This window comes from Leptonychotes weddellii, unplaced genomic scaffold (assembly GCF_054177405.1).
Source record: "Leptonychotes weddellii isolate Sample4059 unplaced genomic scaffold, ASM5417740v2 HiC_scaffold_2947, whole genome shotgun sequence".
Lineage (NCBI taxonomy): Eukaryota > Metazoa > Chordata > Mammalia > Carnivora > Phocidae > Leptonychotes > Leptonychotes weddellii.
The window spans coordinates 1-7,021 of record NW_027890113.1 but is presented as its reverse complement, the minus strand read 5'-3'; the positions used below and the strand labels follow the sequence as shown (position 1 = coordinate 7,021).

Sequence of the window (7,021 nt, the reverse complement as noted above, 5' to 3'; positions counted from 1 at the left end):
GTCAGGGTGCTGACTTCAGTCCAGAGACCTCTCCGTACCTCCCTCGGGCGTGGTCAGCCCCAGCTTTGGGCAGCGCCCCACTCTGCTACAAGGAAACCCCTCAGCTCTGCCTGACCTCCTCATCTGTCGGGATCCCCCCACTGTGCAGACAGCCCCACCCGTGTGGCCTTGTGCTCCCTGCCTGGTGTGGACCCTTCACCTCTCCTGGACCACCCCCTTCCTTGAGCCGACAGGCAGCATTCCTCAGAGCCGGGGAGTGGGGGCCGTGAGGGGTAAGCTGAGGGAGGGCTGTGCAGGCTTTCAGGAGCATTACATCTGGAGAGGGAGACCGGAATGTTTGTGTCTGAAATTTAGCTAATATCCTAGGAATTTCTCCTGGCGGTTCAGAGGGTTCCTAGGGGGACTGCAAAGCTGGGATGTCTGGGTTCTGGAGGCGGGCTGGCCTCACTCAAAGCCTCTTTGTCTCCATGGCTCTGCCTGTGTCGATCTGGCTATGCATCTGGGTGTCTTTGTGTGTGTGTCTGAGTGTCTCCCTGGGTGTGTATCTTTTTCTGTTGAGAGCACATTTGTGTCTGTCTGTGTGCATGCCAGTGTGTGTCTGTGGGCGGATACATGCCTCTGTGAGTCTGGGAGCGTGGGCCTGTATATGCCTGTTGTCTGTGTGTGTGTGTGTGTGTGTACCTGAGTGTCTTTCTCGGTCTAACTCATGGTGTGACTGGAGTCTGTGTGTCTCTCTGTTTCTTGGTATGTGAGTGGGTCAGTCTCTGGCATCTGAGTGTCACCTAGAGCTTGCCGACGAACACATCCATCTCTCCCCTTTGCCTTTGCAGAGAGGTGTGATTCTTTCTGGGACACGGGATTCGGTCCTTGTCCCTCTCCGTCCACCGCAGGGCTAGGGCTGGGCCTCGCGTTCCCTGTTGGTAGGGAGTAGCCTCCCGAGAAAAGAGGAAGAAGGGTGCGAGAGAGAGAGCTGGGAGACGGACTCCTCTGTGTGTGTGTGTGTGTGTGTGTGTGTGTGTGCGGCCATGTATTCCTCTGTCCAGCCAGGGAAGGGTCCTTGCAGGCCCAGCCCTGCCTTCAGCCCCCACCACAGAGAAATGACTCCTTCAAGCTGCCCAGGGGTTCTATGGCCCTGAAACCTGAGTCATGGCTCACACTCCCATCCTCTCCCTTCCACCCATTTGGTCACAGAGCATTTCGGAATACATCTTCCAGCTGAGTCCCCATCTCCTCCCTCCTCCCACCATGCCCTCGCCTCCCCCAGCTCACACAGACATACACACAAAGACACCCAGATGCTTTGTCCTGCCCCCACCCTCCAGTCCTATGTGGCCACATCCATGGGCATGTCACACTTCCTGGAGCATCTCATGGCTTCCCGACTCAAAGGACCCCTCCTTACAGGCCTCACGGAGCCAAACCTACCACTTCTGCCAGCACGTGTCCCTGGACTCCCCGGCCTGGGGAGAAGGCTCCTTTCCCTGAGCCCCTGGCATTTGTTCCTGCCGGCCTCAATGACTGTCACCCCTGAGGCTGGAGTTGTCCACCTCCCGGACCTCTCTCTCCCTGTAGACTGGAAGAGACAGGGCATATTCGACTCTGTTTCCCACCCCAGCCTAGAACACAGCAATCTCCACAGTACCTGCCCGGGACAAGATGGCTCCCAAGGCCTCCTGAGGTCGGTAAGGAAGCTGGGGGCTTGATTTCCCATGATTCCCCAACAGCCTCTCTCTCTACCTTCTCCTTTAGCACGTCACCACCCCCCACGGGCAGCATGCTAACACCCCGGCATGGGCCCAGACACCTTGGACCCTGCCTATGCTCAGCATCCTTTGAAGCCAAGCACAGGCCACGTTCTGCCACATCGCTGAGAGCTGCCCCCTGGCCTCGCAGCCCCAGAGCCTCCATCATGCAGCCAGGATCCTCTCAGGGCCCTCCTGCCCCACTGGAGACAGGGAAACATCACCCGTCCTGGAAACATCTCAAACATGTGGATAGTCTATTTTAAATGTTTTGTTTTTTTATGTGGTGTATTAGTTTTCTAAGGCTGTTGTAACAAATACCACAAACTGAGTGGCTTAGAACAATCCCGAAAGCCAGAAGTTTGGCATCAAGGTGTTGGCAGGGCCGCGCTCCTTCCAGAGGCCCCAGGGAGGATCCTTCCTTGCCTGCTCCAGCCTCTGGGGGTTGCTGGCAGTCCTCAGCATTCCTTGGCTTGTAGACATATCCCTCCAATCCCTGCCTCTGCCTGCAGGTGACTTTCCCCTGTGTGTATCTGTGTCTTGGATCTCGGCCTCCTTATAAGGTCCACCCAAAATCCAGAATGATCTCTTGTCCTGATCCTTCACTTAATGACATATGCAAAGGCCCTATTCCCAGATGAGGGAATAGTTCACATTCCCAGGGGCTGGGTGTTAGGACTTGGGCGTATCTGGTAATGGGACGTAATTCAACCCACTTGGGGCAGTTATAGTGCTAGAAACTCAAAAATACCCCGTTGACCCAAGCAGTTGCTGATGACAAACAACAGAGCCCCCAGGATTGTCTGGGTTAGAGGTCGCCTAGCACGCTGGCAGTGGGCCCCCCACATTGGAACCACAGCAGAGACAGGCAGCAGCCCCTGCCCCGTGCGTGCTGGCTTATGAGGGGGCTGTCAGGAAACATGGCAGGAAGGATGATGTGTCCGCTTGAGGCTGCCTCCTGCTCTCGTGCTCTCCTCAAGGCTTCTGCACTTTCTGACACAGAAGAGTAGATCCTGGCGAAAGGAAGACGAGCTCAGGAAGGGAAACGGAGCAAGGGCTCCCAGGCCATCGGCAGCCAGGCTCTCCCCAGGATGTGAATGGGGTGGTGGCAGAGTCCTGGTTCCAAGATCCTTCTGCTAGCGTCACTCTTTACACCGTGGCCTTGAGGAGGCCGTCCAGCGCTCCGGGCGTCCGCCATGCGGTGGATCGCTAATGCTGGCCCCACCTGTCTCAAGGTTACGTGAGGCTTAAATGAGTCTGTGGATCTGAGCGATGCGTGCCCGCGGAGGCCAGGGCTGTTTTCATGGTTAAGGAAGTAGCAATGTCGGGGGTCCAGCTAGAACAGCAGTGGGCAGCGTGCTTTGTATGAATTCTTGACCCACCAGGACATCCGAAAGGCAGGCAAGTGGCATTGCTGTGCATCGACTCTCTGCCAGGCCTTCGGCAAGGCCATGGACTGGGGCGCCTCACTTAACTCTGCCAGGGGCCCTGCCCGGCACGGGGGTTCAGAAACCCATGTTTTTTTCAGAGGAGGGGAGTGGAGGACAAAAATCGACCAACATCACATCCCCAGAAGGCTTTCGAGTGTCTACAAAGAAGTCCCTAGAAAGTGGCTTGAGGTGAGGGCCAGGGCGATGGACGGGCAGGTTTAGAAGCTCAGGTTCATTAGGAGACACGGATAGAAGTCTTGGAGTCAAAAGAAATAAATAAGCCGCTGATTTCCCCGGAGGGGGCTCAGGCCACCTTTCATTATTTCATTGGCTCAGGAGCCAAAACAGCTGCATTTTATCATTCCTCAGAAATCCATAAAAGGGATGGAAAATGCTGGTGCTTGTGGGGAAAATGGATGAGCACTTAAATTTAATTGTGGCCCCCGCTGCTCCATGATGGGGCCTGAGATATCCCCTACCAGGTCACCAGGAGAGTAGTGGAGAGAAATGCTTTGCCTCTAGCCCCCAGCCCACCCTGACCACACCTTCCTCTGGCCTCCCACAGCGTCTGTCCCCGCCCTCCCCACTCCCAGGTGGCTGTCCTGAGTTGCTTCTGTGTTGGTATGCCTGGCCTCCCGCCGCAGACTGGGAACTCCACGCGGCAGCCTGGCTGGCTGGGTTCTCCCGGCCACTGTGGGCCTGCACACAGTCGCTCCTGCAGGCCCGCCCCCCTCCCCGACGAGGGCTCACCTGGCATTCCCAGCTCAGCCTTCCTGGCTGGAACGACCAGCCTGAGCTGCAAGCGTGGGCTTTAGCCAAGCCTCAGGTGCTGACTTTGTGATCTGCAGGATGCTCAGTTGTTGGGTGTGCAAGAGACTCCAGGACTCGTGAACTGGATGGTTCTACAACCTCCGTGAGCATGTGGATGACCTGGGCCCTGGGAAAATGCTGATTCTAATCCAGTGGCCTGTGATTCAGCCCTTCTAACAAGCTCCCCAGGGGCTCCGATGCTGGCACTTTGCAGATCCACCTTGAGTCACAAGGCTCTCAGTCATAGATGGGTAAACTGAGCCCCAGAAAGGGGCAGAGAGTTGCCTGGGGTTATGCCATAAAAGAGAGTGGCCGAGAGGGACTCTCGCCCAGGGTTCTGTCCCCTGTTCCAAGGTTCACAAACTCAAATGCCTCAGGGATTGGAAAAGCAGACAAACCAGTGCCAGCAAATCTCCCCGGTCTGCTTGCCTCGTGCCGTGGCAGGGACCCAGCCTTCCGGCTCCGGCGTGCCGGGGCCAGAACAGGTCGCCCCCGGGCGCAGCCCCACTCTGGAGAAGGGCCCAAGGAAACAGGCCCTATTTCTGAATGGCAGAGTGGAGAATGTGAGCTTTTGCGTCTGGCAAACTTGGGTCCCGATGACAGCTCCATGTCCCCTTGACTATAGCCTCCACCAGCCTCAGTTTCATTGTATGTACGGTGGAGATAATAGTGGTGCAGACCCCCCAGAGGCTTCATGCCCATAGGATGAGATGCAGAGGCAAGTCCCTGATCCAGGGCAGTGGCTCAGCCAAGAGGAGCCCCTGTCCTGGTGCCTGTTCCTGTGACCGCGCTCTGCATGCCTGGCCAGCTTCCAGGGGCTCTTACATGCTGCAGACACCGTCCATGGTCCGTTTGGTACTAAGAGCCCTTTATCCTGGCTGGGTCTCCTCTCCCACCCCCACCTGATTTCCTGCTACCGTGTTTACCCAAGCTCTGGCTTTTCCTGGAGATGCCTGACTCTGGAGCAGAAGCTTCTCAGCAGACGATGTAAAGATGAAAGGTGTGCTGGACTGGGAGCGGCTGCCTGGAGCACTGTGGCCTGAGAGGAGCTGAGACAGGTTCACGTTCAGGGAGCGGAAGTGCAGTGATCAACTGGTGATGTCTGCCGTGGGCTCAGAAGTGGGGAGGGATGGCATGTGTGCCTACTATTTACCATCCCTTGTACCCTGGCCGCTTACCCAGGCAGCCCCTCTGGCAGCTCTTCACCATCCGCTTTCTTATTCGATGACTCCTCAAAGCCACACTGTGAGGTCAGAGGTACCCCTGTTTGATAGGGGAGAAAATCAGAGACAACAAGGAGGTGAAGTGACTTGCCAAAAGTCCCCAACAAACCCCAAATGGAGGACCAGAGCCGGTTTTGCCTGAGTTCCCTTCCCATACTTTGCCTGCTGGCCTCATTTCTCCCTGGCCTCGAATGGCCAAGGCCTGGGGTCAGGGCGCGATCCCATGGTGCACCCGGACATGCCCAGTGTGGTGTTTGGGCCCTCACTCTCTAAGCCGGTCCACTTACGTATCAGAGAGAACACAGCCTTGGGGTCTCAAGACCAGCCTTTTTGACCCTGGGAAGTGCTTCCCCATGTCTAGGCCTCAGTCTCCCCACTTATATGGTGAGGTGACTTGTGCTTCCTACGAAATCAATGCACTGGATGATGGAGTTTAGACCTGAAGTGCTGGCTTCCCAGGAGACAGCTCACAGCTCTTACCCCTGTCTTCCTCTTCCCTCCCCCTCAGGCGGCCCTGATCCCTGCAGCTTGGAGAAGGGCCTCTGACCCCTTTCCAGCCTCCTGCATGGGCTGTGGCTCATTCACAGGCCTGTACACAGCCCCTTGAGCAGTGTCCTGCTGGCCTGCAGAAGGGGAGGAGCGCAGGAACCTCACACCGGCCCACCCCCACCACCCTGAGATTCTGCCAATGCCAACACCCCAGGAAAACCTCCCTGTCCCTTAAGCCACCCGGTGGGGCCAGGCTGGGCCCAGGCCGCTGCTTTGCACGGGTGTCCAGGGTCAGAGCCCTCTCCTGTATGCCCAGGGACTCAAACTGCTGCTTCTGCCCGGTGAGCCCCAGGGGCTGGTGGCACCTGCCCCGAGCTGCGTCACCTGGCGGGGGAGTGGGATGAGGTCACGTCTGCACTGGGACTCTGCTGTACTGAAAGAAAGCTCTTTGCACATGTGGCTGAACCTTTAGTTAGTTATTTATTTTTGTTTGCAGCTCTCAGCCCAGCTCAGCAAAGCAGGTCATGAAGGGGAGAAGCTCATGTCTTTCCTGCTGCCTGACTCCCGTGAGAAGGACCCCAGGTTACAGTTCTGGGTTTTTCAAGTTAAGAGTAGCACCCAGGTTGGAAACTCATGGAGCCAAAGAATGTCTTTGGACCAGGAAAGATGATAAGCTACCCAAAGGGGTTGGGGGTGGGGGGTGGAGTATCCTAGGGACAAGGTTGAGATGGCAAAGGGAGAAATAGAGCATTAATTTAGCACCTACTGTGTCCTAGCAGGGACTCTGCTAGACAGTGAGCTCATTTATTTTCCAATCAACGTGGGCTGGTGCACTCAATCCCATCTGCACAGAGAACTTGTAAACATCACCGGTGGTTCTAATTTAATGGTTCTGAGTGGGTCCCAGGCCTGGTATTTTTTAAAGCTCCCCAGAGGTTTCTCATGTGTAGCCGGGAGTGAAAACGGTGGCCCAAAGTAAGGGCTTCTCAAAGTTCAATGCGCATGGGAATGAACCTCACGGACCTTGTTAAAATACAGATTCCAGTTCAGCAGCGCTGGGACAGGGCTGAATGTCCCTGATTCTATTCGCCTTCCAGGGGATGCCGAAGCTGCCAGTCCTCCGCATTTTGAGTAGCAAGGGTATGTAGACTGTCAACTCCATGCTAGCCAAGACTCTCAGGGGTGCCCTGCTGGATCCCAAGCACCACCAAACAGCACTGGAACAAAATAGCCACAGAATAAATATTTCTCAAAAGCATAAAGAAATGAACAAACCTTGGAGGTGGGTGCTGTGTGGCTGCCCTTTTATGTGTGAGAAAGCTGAGGT

General features: G+C 56.1%; 1 long non-coding RNA gene across 1 annotated transcript; it reads right to left on the bottom strand.

The window, feature by feature from the left end:
- Positions 1-1,993: 1,993 nt before the first annotated feature.
- Positions 1,994-6,894, bottom strand: LOC115943849 (uncharacterized). Its single transcript, XR_014142162.1, has 2 exons — positions 6,718-6,894; positions 1,994-5,245 (listed from the first exon to the last, which is right to left on the bottom strand). It is a non-coding gene; the product is annotated as an uncharacterized LOC115943849 (long non-coding RNA).
- Between the last annotated feature and the right edge of the window lie 127 nt (positions 6,895-7,021).